The following is a 15654-nucleotide window of genomic DNA, read 5'->3' as shown; positions in this document are numbered from 1 at the left end:
ACAAAACTAAAGTCATTTCAAATGGCAAACTTTCTGGCTTTAAGAAACACTATAAGGAAATCAGAAAAAAGACTGTGACAGTCAGTAACGGTTACTTTTTTAGATCAAGCAGAGGAAAAAAATATGGAATCACTCAATTCTGAGGAATAAATTATGGAATCACCCTGTAAATTTTCATCCCCAAACTAACACCTGCATCAGATCAGATCTGCTTGTTTGACATTGACCCTATGCCATGACATTGACCCTATGTGTCTTTTTGCAAGGAATGTTTTCACAGTTTTTGCTCTATGGCAAGATGCATTATCATCTTGAAAAAATGATTTAATCATCCCCAAACATCCTTTCAATTGTCCAAAATATCAACGTAAACTTGGCATTTATTGATGATGTAATGACAGCCATCTCCCCAGTGCCTTTACCTGACATGCAGCCCCATATCATCAATGACTGTGGAAATTTACATGTTCTCTTCAGGCAGTCATCTTTATAAATCTCATTGGAACGGCACCAAACAAAAGTTCCAGCATCATCACCTTGCCCAATGCAGATTCGAGATTCATCACTGAATATGACTTTCATCCAGTCATCCACAGTCCACGATTGCTTTTCCTTAGCCCATTGTAACCTGTTTTTTTTCTGTTTAGGTGTTAATGATGGCTTTTGTTTAGCTTTTCTGTATGTAATCCCATTTCCTTTAGGCGGTTTCTTACAGTTCGGTCACAGACGTTGACTCCAGTTTCCTCCCATTCGTTCCTCATTTGTTTTGTTGTGCATTTTTTCGATTTTTGAGACATATTGCGTTAAGTTTTCGGTCTTGACGCTTTGGTGTCTTCCTTGGTCTACCAGTATGTTTGCCTTTAACAACCTTCCCATGTTGTTTGTATTTGGTCCAGAGTTTAGACACAGCTGACTGTGAACAACCAACATCTTTTGCAACATTGCGTGATGATTTACCCTCTTTTAAGAGTTTGATAATCCTCTCCTTTGTTTCAATTGACATCTCTCGTGTTGGAGCCATGATTCATGTCAGTCCACTTGGTGCAACAGCTCTCCAAGGTGTGATCACTCCTTTTTAGATGCAGACTAACGAGCAGATCTGATATGATGCAGGTGTTAATTTTGGGGATGAAATTTACAGGGTGATTCCATAATTTTTTCCTCAGAATTGAGTGATTCCATATTTTTTTTCCTCTGCTTGGTCTAAAAAAGTAACCGTTACTGACTGCCACAATCTTTTTTTCTTGATTTCTTATAGTGTTTCTTAAAGCCAGAAAGTTGCCATTTGAAATGACTTTAGTTTTGTGTCATGTCTGTGATCTGCTTTTTTTTCTACAAAATTAAACAACTGAATGAACATCCTCCGAGGCCGGTGATTCCATAATTGTTGCCAGGGGTTGTACTAGCACAATAATGCAGTGCTGTTACACCACATTTTACACATTTGTTGGCTAATAAACATGCAGTGACAACAAAAATGGAAAACACTGAAACATGAAGCTATATGAGATATGCGTTTGTACCAATATTTGCTAAAAATGTTTAAAAGTCCCCACCCCCGGTGGTAGCAGAAATAATATTTGTGTGATCTGTCAACAGGCGGTGGATGTCGTGGGCCAGGCAGGCAAGCCGAAGGCCATCACTGGTTTCCAGACCCACACCACGCCGGTGTTGCTGGCTCATGGAGAGCGAGCAGAGCTGGCCACAGAGGAGTACATCCCTGTCACCCCGATTCTAGAGGGATTCGTTATCCTCCGCAAGAATCCCAATTATGAAACATAGATGGCCCCTGCTCTGTTGTTGGAGTTTGCCCTGCGTCTCCATGCAGTTATTATAATTTACATGTTAACTGCATAGTGAGAAAGATCGAATCAGGTGGTTGAGGTCTGATTAACTGGACTGGTATGACACAGGGAGAAAGAACTGGGACCTCATTAACATTATGTCATTGGTTTCGTTGTTTCCGACATTGATCAACATGCCTCATGTACCAAACCAGCTGTTTGAGCGGCCCAGGGCCTGTTAAGAAGATGGACATGCTCACCATCCCATGTCGGTTTCAGCCTCGCTCCCATTCAGTACTTGAGATATTCTCTCCCCATTTAAGTCATCTTCAGTTGTCTTTTTGTTGTTATGGCATTTAAATGTCTTCTTGATCACATTTTTGCTTCAGAATTATTGCTTTTTGTTACAGTACTGTAAAGGTTTAAACAAAAATAAACATTTGGATCACACGGTGACAATTATTTGGTTGTTTTGTTTTCCATTGTGATCTGAAGTTTGCACGCCCTTATCATGGTCAAATGTCACAGCAATATTGATTTGTTTGAACTGTTGTTTTTCTGGGGTAACATGATGGTACAACATGCATCCCATCATTTAACAAAATGATGGACATTTTATATTTATTTTTACATTCATGTGGAGTAATAAAATTTAAAGTACCCCACTGCTAACATTTGCTTGAACGTTCCCTGGTGAGTTTGAACTTGACCAGATGCTTGTGACAGCCTCAAAAATGTTCTGGCAGAATTGTGGTTAGCTATTGACCATGCTTGACAGAATTCTGACACTGACTTAAGTCCTCAGAGCAGTCCAGATATTTTCAACAAGGTTAAAGTTAGGTCTTTCAGAAGGATATTTCAAAGGTTATATGTTAGCCTGTGTTATCTCATTGACAACCAGCTCTGATGGATCTTTGGAACATCCAACTGCCCCAAGTTCCCTCAAGGTGATGTTTGCTCAAGATTTTTGAGACTCTTAAATTGTTTAATCCACTTTGTGCAATGCACCAGACAGTTCCCCTGGCAACAAAACAGCCTTAGAATGCTGTGTTCTCACGAGTGTGCTAAGCTGTTCGTGGGGTAGAATGTCTCGCCTTTATTCTAAATGTACTTATCATTATGGCCAAACAACCCCATCTTTGTATCATCTTAGAAAGTTGTTCCCTACCCCCTTTCCTCTCTTTCTCCCTCTTGTTTTGGTCAGCTGCAATCTAGTTGAACTTGAGTGTGTTGATAATTGGAGCAGCGGTTTATTTGTTACACACAGCCTGCCAGTTCATGCTGACATAAAACGGGTTTGTAGCTATTTCAGCAGCTCCCAGGTCATGGTACTGGCTGTACGTTGGTGCTTCCTGAGTTGTTGCATACCATCCAAACCGGTTTCCTTTCAACTGAGCATTGTGTCAAATATGTACCCTACCTCCAGAGCCAAAATATTTTGTACTGGTTGATGTCGATCTAATTGCTATGAAATTCAGCTCAATTGCTATGGTGGTTACCTCCTTGACTAGGACAAAGCCATGTGCCTGGTTTAGGCCCAAAGGCCTGAAGATATAATTTGGACGCCTACACATAAGGTCAACTATATCCTCTTCTGATACTGTATGTGGGTGATCAGTGACAGTCTCATATGAGCGTGAAATTTATGGCTTTAATGGGTGTATGTAAACATCTGACCACAGCTATCACATAAAGCATCTCATTTACATGTAGGAGATTCTCCACAAGGGGGAGGTGTTATGTTCTGCACAAGCTAACATGCTTCAAGAACACAGCTGCTATATGTATAATGGTCTCAAAAATGTATCCCCGCTCCCCTGAATTCAAGTAAAATACAGCATATCAACATTGTGTAAGACTCCAACAAATGGCGCTATATTGACTGCTTTAATTGGATGTCACTTATCAAATGTACACTTAAATCATTTTATTTATATATAAACTCTTATTTTCTATTTCTCCCGAGATTGCATTTATAGAAGAGAAGGTGTTTTCTTTTTCTTGCCTACAGATGAAGCACATCAGATGCTGTTGTCTTTTAGGACTGAAGCTGTGCTTTTCAGCACATTGTCCAGATTTGGTGTGACTACTATCGGGTGACACTGAGGACATCATACATACTGGACTAAACCTATCATACCACTACATTCTGGTTGCATCTAGATAATTTTGAGGTCTTATTCTATACCTGTGGATCATAGGCGTAGGAGGTGGGAGGGAGCAACCACTCCCCCCCCCCCCCCCCCCCCCCCCCGGGCTTGGCAAAATGCTCAAATTCAGGTAGATGGGCTAGGAAATTCGGGCATGGGCCATGTAGACTCGGAATACAGAATAGAATGACCTAAAACGTCAGACTTATTTTCACAATTAATGTAAACAATCAAACCGCTATTTGGTCACCAATATAAATATGGGTATATAAATATACGGTAATTTAAAAAGTCATGGGGGTTTCTGAAATTCGGGCAAATTTGGTGTCGCCCCCCCCAAATAGACCCCACCTCCTACGCCTATGCTGTGGATTAAACATAGCACTGTTTGATTGTACCTGATGATGTAAATGTTACCTGAACTGGCTGTCCTGACCATTTACGACTTCACCAGCAGAGATGATATGATTCCCTCTGTATGTGTCTGGTTGTTTGTGTTCGCTGTAACCGAGGTGATGGATGGATTCCAGTTCTAAGTAACTGGACAGTGACACAATAATTGACATTTCACCACCTGTCTGCGTCCTTGGACAAGATTCTTCATCTGCATCGTCCTATTCCACCTAACTGTAAAGGGTTGCCAGTCTTGGCGGGGGAAGTAACTTGTGATGGACTCTTGTCCCGTCCAGGTAAAGTTGTAGATTCTCATCAGATTCACGCTACGATATCCAGCAAAAATGAGCTTCAGGGTCAAAATAAATAGATGTTATTGTTTCTGGTGACACTTTCCAAACACCAACACAGCAGCTTTAAAAACCAACAAACAGCTTCACAGGATGGCAAGACCTTAAAATACCAAAAAAAAAAGTGCTTAGCTCCTTGAGGTATGATAATTTTAGATATATAAACAGACTTATTATTTGCACATGTTGATATGCATTACTGAATGTCTGTGTTTGTGTGTTGGGGGTGGAGGCTGCCACTCTGGGGAAAAGGCTGTTCCTTAGCCTGTTTGTGTCCTTATAGTGTGGTACCTCTTCCCCAATGTCAGAGGAGCAAACGGAATGTCCTGGGTGACTGTTATTCTTGAAGATGGCCCATTGACTTACTCTGCAAGCGCTCCTAAATAGAAGTTATGAGAATTTTGAACTTGAGAACTTCAGAATTTTAAAAATATAGCCTTTTTATTCTGCATTCTAAGGTAATCCAGGAAGCCAAATACTGACTCTCTAGTAATCAGTTTTAATACACAATTTTGGAAATCTTCCATTTCTACATGCAGTGGTGTCCATCAATCAGCCTTTGTTTGTGTGAGACCTTTCTCATATTTTATCACACCTTTGATCATCAGCTGTTATAGTGGTCAAGTAATCGGTTGCCTTTTCACACCTGATGGAAATATCTAAAAACACCATCATGTGATTCCCATCAGAATTCAAACTGATGTCAAGTGATCACAACTTCCAGCTGGTCATATTTCAAACACTGGAAAAATATTCTAATTGATTCCATTGCAATGGAAACACTTGTCTTGCTGGTTGCCGGAACAATAATCATCAGTTTATTTTTCCAGCTGTGGTCACATAACCACATGTGGTTATGTGACCGCAGTGGTCATCAGTGTTACCAGTTACTTTATTTACTTTAATTACATTCAGCAGCTGCTGATAAGTTGTTGGCAGCTAACAGGTACTTTTAAATTGAGTTATCAATAAAGTAACTAAGGTACTTTTTCAAGGAGTAATCAGTAATCGGATTACTTTTTCAAGGTCACTGTGACAATACTGGTGGTCATGTCATCACTCCGTTTTACACCTGACAGAATCCAGAAAACTCATTTTTTATTCTATTTTATTTCTTTTTTATTTTTGTTATTTGGGATTTTTTTTTTTTTTTTTTTTTGCATTTATGAATAAAAAACTGGAGATCATAAAACACATCGTAAAAGTTTCTCAGAACATACACACAAAATCAAAGGCGTGAATTGAAACCTCTAGCACTTTGTGTATTTTGTGCTGTTATTGGGAAACATTTTCACGTGATGGGATTTTGCCGGAATTACCTTGCTACCGGCTTCCGGGAAGATTTTCCGTCCGTCCGGCTCTGCGGACTCAAGGAGAGAAAGGTAACGCCATGGTTTTTGCTCACTTCTTCATTAAAATACCTTCTTTTTGTGCAAATAAGTCAAACTGCTTTTACATCAGAAGAGCCAGTGTCATTCTCTGGTGTGTTTGACATTTTGGTCTTGATATATAATTAGCTGTTGGGACTTTGTTTTGCCGCTTTCTGGTGTCCCTGCTGTGTTTTTAAGGATTAGCTAGCTAGCATTGCTAGCATCCCCGTGCTAAGGCGACGTGGGTGTTCTTTCTTTACTCCAGCTAAACCGACTAAAGCCACGGCATACTGCTGTCCCGGGGAGCCCTTGCTCATGTGTTGAAACATTACATTTGTACATGATGTGCAAGTGAGTGTGACACGTGATACGTGCACCAGCTTTGTCACGTTATTGTTGGTATTTCCAGCATGTTGGTAGCCATTCAGCCGATTGCTAACTAGCCTGGCTAGCGGCTGAGCAGGCTGCACGCCAGTAGGTGAAATCTGACGGAATCGAAGCCGTGTTTACACTACCAGCCCCCCGAGCACTAACTAGTGGACCCTGTGCACTCATTTTAACATGTTCCGACTGCTGATACTTGTTGTTGTGAATGTTGAGGACGTGGTATCTAAAATTATCTCACACAGATGTAGTACACTCGTGTCTCGGACAGTTTGCATTATGCGGTGAAAGTGTCACCAAGACACTTGACACCATTAAATCATGGTTGCAACGTTTGAGTTTAACGTAATAACGGGGTAATGACACGTACACAAATTGTGAAATACAGGAGATCCGAGTAGAGGAGATTTTGAAGGCTGACACGTCTTTGAATTGGGGGAAGTTAATGCTGCATGACAGATTATGACATACGCAGGTCCAGACAGCAGGAGCATCCTTTGCAAGTATGAGCAATGACAGTCGTGATGTTGTGGGGGGGAATGATGAAACGGGGATGCTGGACTCAATCTGAGTAGTTGTAAGCCATTGTTGTCACGACAGCGGTGACAGCTCCACCGCCGTATTTACGCTCAGCTCGGATTTACTTTAATGTCATGTGTTAACTGTGTGGTGGCGGCGGCGTGTTTTTGCGCTTGAATTAGCCACCACCCAAGCTTGTGCGGCCACTCATGCACACATCTATCGCCACATTTGTTTACACTGCTTATCGCTGCTGCTTCTTTTTTTGTGCGTTTGACTCATATTTTCTGCCCCCAAAAATGAACGCAGAGTTGTCAGTGCTGTGAGGTGTGGCTGGCACAAAACCGGCAGCTGAGAAACCACGTGGTAAATCCAGATCAGGCCTAGGGAAGTTAGCATCGAGGCTAACGCTGTTACACACCGCAACACGTCTTTGCACACATTTTTTTCAAAGGCGTGTTATTAAGTAATAGACGTGTTTACTGTCGTCTCAGATGTTGCAGTCTTCAACATATGTAGTGTGCGTGACTCGGCAGGCGGACACGCCCCTGTGTCGTAGCAGACGTGCCCACAGAGGAGAGGTTGCTGATGCGTAGTGTCGTAGCTGTTACTTTATTTGTTACTAGTTATGATGAATGTGGAATCTCTGGTGTGTATATTTTTATGCCCCATCAAAATAACTGTCTTGCTTTTGGATGCATGAAGTTGATGTTAAGGACTGCAGCACTCTGAGTGTAAAATGGAACTTCTGTGCAGGGCATATTCACACTATACATCAAACATTAATACATTTATGATCCATGTCTTTGACTGCCACTTTTCATCGCTGGTTATGAGACGTAGGTCTGGGAGAATATCATGCAGAGAATTGTGCTTGAGCCAGACTGGTGTAAGGACTGAGCTTCCTGTAGTGGAACATGAAATCATAGAGTTTTGGCAGAATGTTATGAAACTAGAAGTAAGTTGTGTGTGTGTGTGTGTGTGTGTGTGTGTGGGGGGGGGGGGGGGGGGGTGGTAGAACAGGCTGTACTAGTGTGCTGTAGTATCACTTGTGCTAAAATTTCAATCTTTTTGTCCATTTTGTCCTGTAATGTCTTAGAACAGGTTTATCATGAGTTTGTAACAGACAAGTTATTGTAGTGTGGTCATGCAAAATAGAATAACTTCCAGCTCAGGCAGTATGGTGATTTAGTGGTTATTACTATTACCTCACACCAAGAACGTCGTAGGATCGCTTCCTATCTGTATGAGGTTTGCATCTTCTTCTCATGTTTGTGTGGGTTTCCACCGGTGCTCTGGCTTCCTCCCACTCCCACAGTTGTGCAAGTATGGTGAACTGATGACTCTAAAATTGGCCATAGGCGTGTGTTGGGTGTGAGAATGTTTCTGTTTGTATTTGTCAGCGCCAGGATCTCACCCAATGACTCCTTGGATATGCTCTAGCTCCCCACACCCATAAACCTTAGTTGGAATAACCAGGGTTAAGAAAATGGATCGATGGAAATTCCAGCTCAGTGATGTCAAACATTCATCTATCTGTAGCATAATGCAAAACCTGTTTTTTTTCCCCTACATGAAAATATTCAGATGTGCAGTTAGAATATTTTGTAGAGAAAATTCCACTTAGAAGTGTTGCACCAGATCCCATGTGGGATCCGAAATCTGGTATTAAGCAGGCCATGTGGCAAAACTGTTAAAGACCGGCGCACCAATAACAAACATTACCTGTACTGCTTTCGATACTACAAAATAAATTTGGGCATTTATACTGTGCAGAAGAGAGCCCTCTTGCTGTCTTTCTCAACCTACATGCAATGTAGCCGTCTCTCTCTCTCTCTCTCTCTCTCGCACACAAGCACACAACCGGCTGCTGTCTGCTTCATTTAAAAGTGTATGGTCTTTGGGTTTTTACCTGAGGCCATTAAATATGGCCATCGGGTATTGCGAAGGCTTATCTGTCCGTTCTTCTGTCTTTCCACCCGTGCGTTTGTGCTCAGCATAACAGGGTCTTCAAATTGGCAGGGAACATTCATGGGACACAGAGCTTGGGCAAGTTCAAAGATGGCTAACCTTGACCTATAAGAGGTTAAATACAACCCCAATTCCAGTAAAGTTGGGACGTTGTGTAAAATGTAATAAAAACAGAATACAATGATTTGCAAATCCTCTTCAACCTATATTCAATTGAATACACCACAAAGACAAGATTTTTAATGTTCAAACTGATAAACTTTATTGTTTTTGTGCAAATATTTGCTCATTTTGAAATGGATGCCTGCAACATGTTTCAACAAGCTGGGACAGTGGTACGTTTACCACTGTGTTACATCACCTTTCCTTTTAACAACCCTCAGTAAGTGTTTGGGAACTGAGGACACTCATGATTGAGTATAAAAGGAGCATCCTCAAAGGTCTCAGCCATTCACAAGCAAAGATGTGGCGATGATCACCACTTTGTGAACGACTGCATGAAAAAATAGTCCAACAGTTTAAGAACAATGTTTCTCAATGTTCAATTACAAGAAATTTAGGGATTCCATCATCTACAGTCCATAATATAATCAGAAAATTCAGAGAATCTGGAGAACTTTCTACATGTAAGCGGCAAGGCCAAAAACCAGCACTGAATGCCCGTGACCATCGATCCTTCAGGCGGCACTGCATTAAAAACCGACATCATTATGTAATGTGTAAAGGATTTTACCGCGTGGGCTCAGGAGCACTTCAGAAAACCATTGTCAGTTAACACAGTTTGTCACTACATCTACAAGTGCAAGTTAAAACTCCACCATGCAAAGCAAAAGCCATACATCAACAACATCCAGAAACACCGCCGCCTTCTCTGGGGCCGAGCTCATTTGAAATGGACAGATGCAAAGTGGAAAACTGTGCTGTGGTCTGATGAGTTGACATTTCAAATTGTTTTTGTAAGTCATGGACGTTGTGTACTCTGGACAAAAGAGTAAAAAGACCATCTAGATTGTTACCAGTGCCAAGTTCAAAAGCCAGCATCTGTGATGTTATGGGGGGGTTTTAGTGCCCATGGCATGGGCAGCTTACCGTATTTTCTGCACCATAAGGCGCACCGGATTATAAGGCGCGCCCTCAATTAGTGGGTACTTAACCCTTACAAAAGGCGCACCGGATTATAAGGCACAGCCTCAATTAGCGGGTACTTAACCCTTACAAAAGGCGCACACTAAAACATATAGTCTACCAAAATAAATAAATAAATAAATAAATAAAAAGCTCACGGAAGCAAAACGGTGAGTTTATTTGAACTTTTTAACAACTTTGAACTACCGGTATTTAACAATATGGTACATTATTTTTTATTATGGTTCTGTCACAAATCCATCAAAGTCTTCATCTTCTGTGTCTGAATTGAACAGCTGGTCTTCTAGCTGTGGCCACCTCGCTTTGTTTGTGCGGAAACTCTGGTCTTTTTAACTTGGTGCAGTTCATTTTCTTGTTTCCTCTCACAGCTGCTCTATTCCCATGAACAACCACGTAACTGATAGCCTGCAGGTTGAATTGTGCCTCGTAAGCATGTCTCTTCGCTGGCGCCATTTTCGGGGGTCCTTAGACAAACAAATGTTGTTTTGCAGGATACCTGTAGTATACGGTAACTACCGGAGGAGTGGCGGAGGTAAGTGTACGTACCACGGGCTCACGGACTCTTCTCTGATTGGTTTATCGCTGGCAGCATACGTACTCTACGCTACCAGCGTACGTACTTTACGTATTACGTAATGTTCTCCGATTGGTTTATTGCTGCCAGGGTACGTATTCTACGCTGCTAGCGTACGTACTTTACGTATTACGTCCTTGTGTCAGCGGGAAATAGTCTGATATTCCAACGGTCAAAGACAACATCGGTCGTTTTTACAGATTTTGGAATGCTGTGCGCACATAAGGTGCACCGATTATAGGGTGCACGGCCGATTTTTGTGAAAATTTAAGGCTTTTAGGTGCGCCTTATGGTGCGGAAAATATGGTACACATCTGTGATTTCACTGTCAATGCTGAGAGGTACATCCAGGTTTTGGAGCAACACATGCTGCCATCCAAGCAACGTCTTTTTCAGGGACGTGCCTGCTTATTTCAGCAAGATGATGCCAAGCCACATTCTGCACGTGTAACAAGAGTGTGGCTTCGTAATAAGAGTGTAGGTACTAGACTGGCCTGCCTGCAGTCCAGACCTGTTGCCCATTGAAAATGTGTGGTGCATTATGAAGCACAAAATACAACAACAGAGACCCCGGTCTGTTGAACAACTGAAGTCGTACATCAAGCAAGAATGGGGAGAAAATTCCACCTACAAAGCTTCAGCAATTAGTGTCCTCAGTTCCCAAACACTTATTGAGTGTTGTTAGAAGGAAAGGTGATGTAACACAGTGGTAAACATACCACTGTCCCAGCTTTTTTGAAATGTGTTGCAGGCATCCATTTCAAAATGAGCAAATATTTGCACAAAAACAATTAAGTTTATCAGTTGAACATTAAATATCTTGCCTTTGTGGTGTATTAAACTGAATATAGGTTGAAGAGGATTTGGAAATCATTATATTCTATTTTTATTTACATTTTACACAACGTCCCAACTTCATTGGAATTGGGGTTATAATCACATTCTGTTTCAATCTGTTCAGTTTTGTTTTTGAATGGTGGGCGTGACAGTCAATCAGAGAAGAGCTGCATAGTGATGTCAGTGGCTGGTCCCTCCAAAATCGCTTTGTTTTGTGTGTTTATATACATGTTTCTCATATATTATGTAAAAGCTAGCAAGAAATAAACTCTTCTAAAACTGAAAACGCTGTTTTTGGAACCTAATATCACCTCTGAACTTATTTACAAGACATTTTGCGGATGTTAGCATGGTGACATCACAGGCTGGTAGCTAGCTGTAAAACTTGTTTTCGTTTGTGTATAATTATATCATCTTTGTCATTTATTATGTAAATGTTAGTGAGAAATAAACACTTCTAAAACTGAAAACACTGTTTTTGTAACCTGATAACACCTCTGGAGTCATTTACAAGACATTTTGCAGACGTTAGTGTGTATGCTAACTTCAGCTAATTCAGAGCTAACTTTGTATGGAATTAAATTGGTCTCATTAATACCTGCAAATGCATAGAGAATGATCTACAAATGTTCCTTGATTTGCACAACTTCCGCTCTTAAAATGTGAATATTGATTGATTGTTAGAGGGGCTTTATTAAATATGTACAAATTCTATGTCAGACAATAGGATCTTAATAATTAATTAAACAACTGCAAAAAGAACACAATGCTCATATGGCTGAGGCTGTTTTAGCATTGCATTATTCTTTAAGATTTAAGTCATAAAAATAATTTTCTTTGGTACCACTATAATTTTATATCTTAGGCTTTAAATTAATTGGGGATTCATAATATGACATTGCCAATATGATCAAAATTCACATTGTCTGTAAAAAAATTAATAAATAGTTCCCCTGAAGGGAAAAAATTCCAACCAGCAGATGACTTTGAACTGTGTTCAGTAACAACCCATACAGTCTATGACAGTGACATCATAGATTATGTGGGTGGGGGGGCTTCCCCTGACTTGTGCGAAGGATGCCGGGAAGTGCACGGTGACAGTCAGTCAGAGTAGAGAGGCATGGCGACATCAGCTGGCTGCTTGAACAAAGGAGTGTAAGATGGCAGAACACATTCCAAAACAGTTTATTTCTGTATTTATATTTCTAATGGGTTTCTTGTGTATTTTGTAAAAGTTAGTAAGACATAAACACTTTTAAATCTAAAAACATTGTTTTGAAACCAAATAACACTTTTGAAGTGATTTACAAGACATCTTAGAGATGTTTGTGTGCATGCTCCATGTACAGGCATCATGCAAGGTCAAGGGCAACTTCCATTAATTTCTAAATCTCAGGAACACGCCACGCACACTTCCTCCTGCAGACAGTGTTAAAAGGAAATAAAATATTCGTTATGGAATTCCCCCCATGTAAACATGTTCTCTTCATTGAAATGAACTGTAATTTTGCAGCATGTTTCGAAAATACACCAACATCATCTAGCCTATGCTTGGATTTCAGTAGAAACTTCAGTAGAATTTTGTCAGTTTTGTGAAATTTGAAAGGCTGTGCAGCTTTAAAGTTACCGATAAGCTCCAGTGTTAATGGTACTAGAAAATAAATTTATGCATTTTTACTGTGCAGAAGACATTGTTCTCTCTGTCTCTGTTAACTTGCAAGTGGAGTGCTTTTTCTCAAACCAAAGCACTGTTAAAATGTTAATGATACTCTTCCCTAGTGAATATTGTTTTAGCACAAGTTGTACAAACTTGATGGTCACTCCGTCAGAGCTACAGCATTCCTCTGTGGAGAGAGAAGAACCTTCCAGAAGGACAACCATCTCTGCAGCAGTCCACCAATTAGGCCTGTATGGTAGATTGGCCAGACAGAAGCCACTACTTCGTAAAAGGCACATGGCAGCCCATCTGGAGTTTGCCAAAAGGCACCTGAAGGACTCTCAAAAACAAAATTCTCTGGTCTGATGAGTCAAAGATTGAACTGTTTGGGGTGAATGCCAGGTGTTATATTTGGAGGAAACCAGGCACCATCCCTACAGTGAAGCATGGTGGTGGCAGCATCATACTGTGGGGACATTTTTCAGCAGCAGGCACTGGGGGACTAGTCAGGATTGAGGGAAAGATGAATGCAGCAATGTACAGAGACCACCTGGATGAAAACCTGCACCAGAGTGCTCTTGACCCCAGACTGGGATGATGCGTCATCTTCCAGCAGGACAGTGACCCTAAGTGCACAGCCAAGATATCAAAGGAGTGGCTTCAGGACAACTCTGTGAATGTCCTTGAGTGGCCCAGCCAGAACCCAGAACTGAATCCGATTGAACATCTCTGGAGAGACCTGAAAATGACTGTGCATAGACACTCCTAATCCGACCTGATGGAGCTTGAGAGGTGCTGCAAAGAGGATGGGCAAAACTGCCAGAGGATAGGTACGCGAAGCTTGTGACATCATAATCAAGATGACTTGAGGCTGTAATTGCTGCCAAAAGTGCATCAACAAAGTAATGAGCAAAGGGTGTGAATACTTATATACATGTGATTTCTTAGTTTTTCAATTTTACTAAATTTGCAAAAAAAACAAACAAAAAACAAAACAAAACAACTTTTCATGTTGTCATTATGGGGTTCTGTGAGTGGAAAATAATAATTCACTCCATTTTGGAATAAGGCTGTAACATAACAAAATGTGGCAATAGGGGAGCCCTGTGAATACTTTCTGGATGCAGTGTGTGTATATGTATGTATATAATTAATTATTGTTGTTATTTATTTTGAGCACTGTAAATTCCTTTATTTTAGTTCTCATTACAGAGGACAAAAGTCATTCATTTTAAAACTCATTTGGTGTTTCTGTCTTCAGTAAAAAAAAAAAAAACCTAAAATATTACACATTTTTAATCACTTTTGTAATTAAATGCAGCGTCATTGATAACTACAAGAGACCTGGTCGCCCCGATTGGCTCTACACCAGCTGCACATTGGGCCAGCGCACACAGAATGCAGTGGCTAACAAGGAACAGGCTGCTTGATGTCAGTTCTTCACTGTGGGTCAACAGTATCTGAATTTTGGGTAGACATTTCTAACAGTTGGCAGACAGTGCACATTTATTCTGACCGTCCTTGGTCTCTGTTCATATAGAGCAGGAGACAGTATAACGGAGCAAAAAGCACTACTTGCTGCTCAGGATGACGTCTAAACAGAGTCTACCACATGGGATGCACGGAATGTAGAGTTGCCCTCCCCAACACACACACCCACACCCACCCTCACTGGTAGACTCGCACGTAAAAAAACAAACAAGTGGGAAATCTGCAGGTCACTCATTTGCAAGTGGTTATAAAAAATACTTATGCGGTCTCAGAAAATGGTCACAAAATGCGACCGTGTGGGAGCAGTGTGGAGCTTTATTCATTTCCAAATTAATGATTATTTGGCTGTATTTTTCCATTGGTGTTATTAACAAAAATATTTCTGGTCTGGTGGGGGCTTTCATTAGCCTGGCAGCCTGCCAGGCTAATAATACTATAAGGGACTCACTGGTACAGAATAGAATTTCTGTGTTGGTGGACTTGTACCCAGGTTAAGATGTTCTTTGTGTGACCAAGAGTGCTATTAACCACAGTATCACTGCACTATTTGCTCATAACTGTCTTTCGGCTGCTTCCAATTTCTCTTGGTCAGCACAACTCGGCCTGTCAATGGACATTTTGCTGGATGATATGTTGCCATAGAAAATACCACAAACTATAATATCACAATATTATCAATGTCATTTTAAGACCATTTTATGCCATTGATATAATGATAATATCACATAAAAATGCAAGTGTGCCCTTTCAAAGAGCAATGAACTTTTAATTTTCCAAATTATTTCAACATTGGAATTGAAATGTAAAAAAAAGAAATCCAAAATCAGTGATTCATATTTCGAAAGGATGGTAAGGGCTAATGCAGGGTTCTCCCCAGAAATTTTTAGTGTAGCGGTGGTGTTGGGAACTATCTCCGTGTGCAACGCTTTCACTTGGTGTCCTATCCGATCTTGTGTCCTGAAGCCCTAATACCGCATTCACACCAGACAACACGTGACGCCACAAATTCACCACCATTGGCCGGTGTG

At 40.8% G+C, this 15654-nt stretch overlaps 1 protein-coding gene and 1 long non-coding RNA gene across 6 annotated transcripts in view; one reads left to right on the top strand and one right to left on the bottom strand.

The window, feature by feature from the left end:
• Positions 1-1893: 1893 nt before the first annotated feature.
• LOC117508146 lies at positions 1894-14844 on the bottom strand. The gene is made up of 3 exons (XR_004559994.1): positions 14832-14844; positions 11211-11216; positions 1894-2019 (listed from the first exon to the last, which is right to left on the bottom strand). It is a non-coding gene; the product is annotated as an uncharacterized LOC117508146 (long non-coding RNA).
• Positions 5959-15654, top strand: part of LOC117508145 (eukaryotic translation initiation factor 4 gamma 1-like) — a 210168-nt gene continuing 200472 nt past the window's right edge. For 3 of the 5 annotated variants that reach the window (XM_034167811.1, XM_034167810.1, XM_034167807.1), the window contains exon 1: positions 5960-6059. The gene's annotated coding sequence lies outside the window, so the exon portion shown is untranslated. Of the gene's footprint in view, positions 6060-15654 lie in introns of all 5 variants that reach the window. The other 2 variants (XM_034167809.1, XM_034167808.1) reach the window with 2 other exon arrangements.

This window comes from Thalassophryne amazonica, chromosome 4, assembly GCF_902500255.1.
Source record: "Thalassophryne amazonica chromosome 4, fThaAma1.1, whole genome shotgun sequence".
Classification (NCBI taxonomy): Eukaryota; Metazoa; Chordata; class Actinopteri; order Batrachoidiformes; family Batrachoididae; genus Thalassophryne; species Thalassophryne amazonica.
The sequence above is the reverse complement of the archived record's forward strand: the minus strand, read 5'-3'. Positions and strand labels throughout refer to the sequence as shown.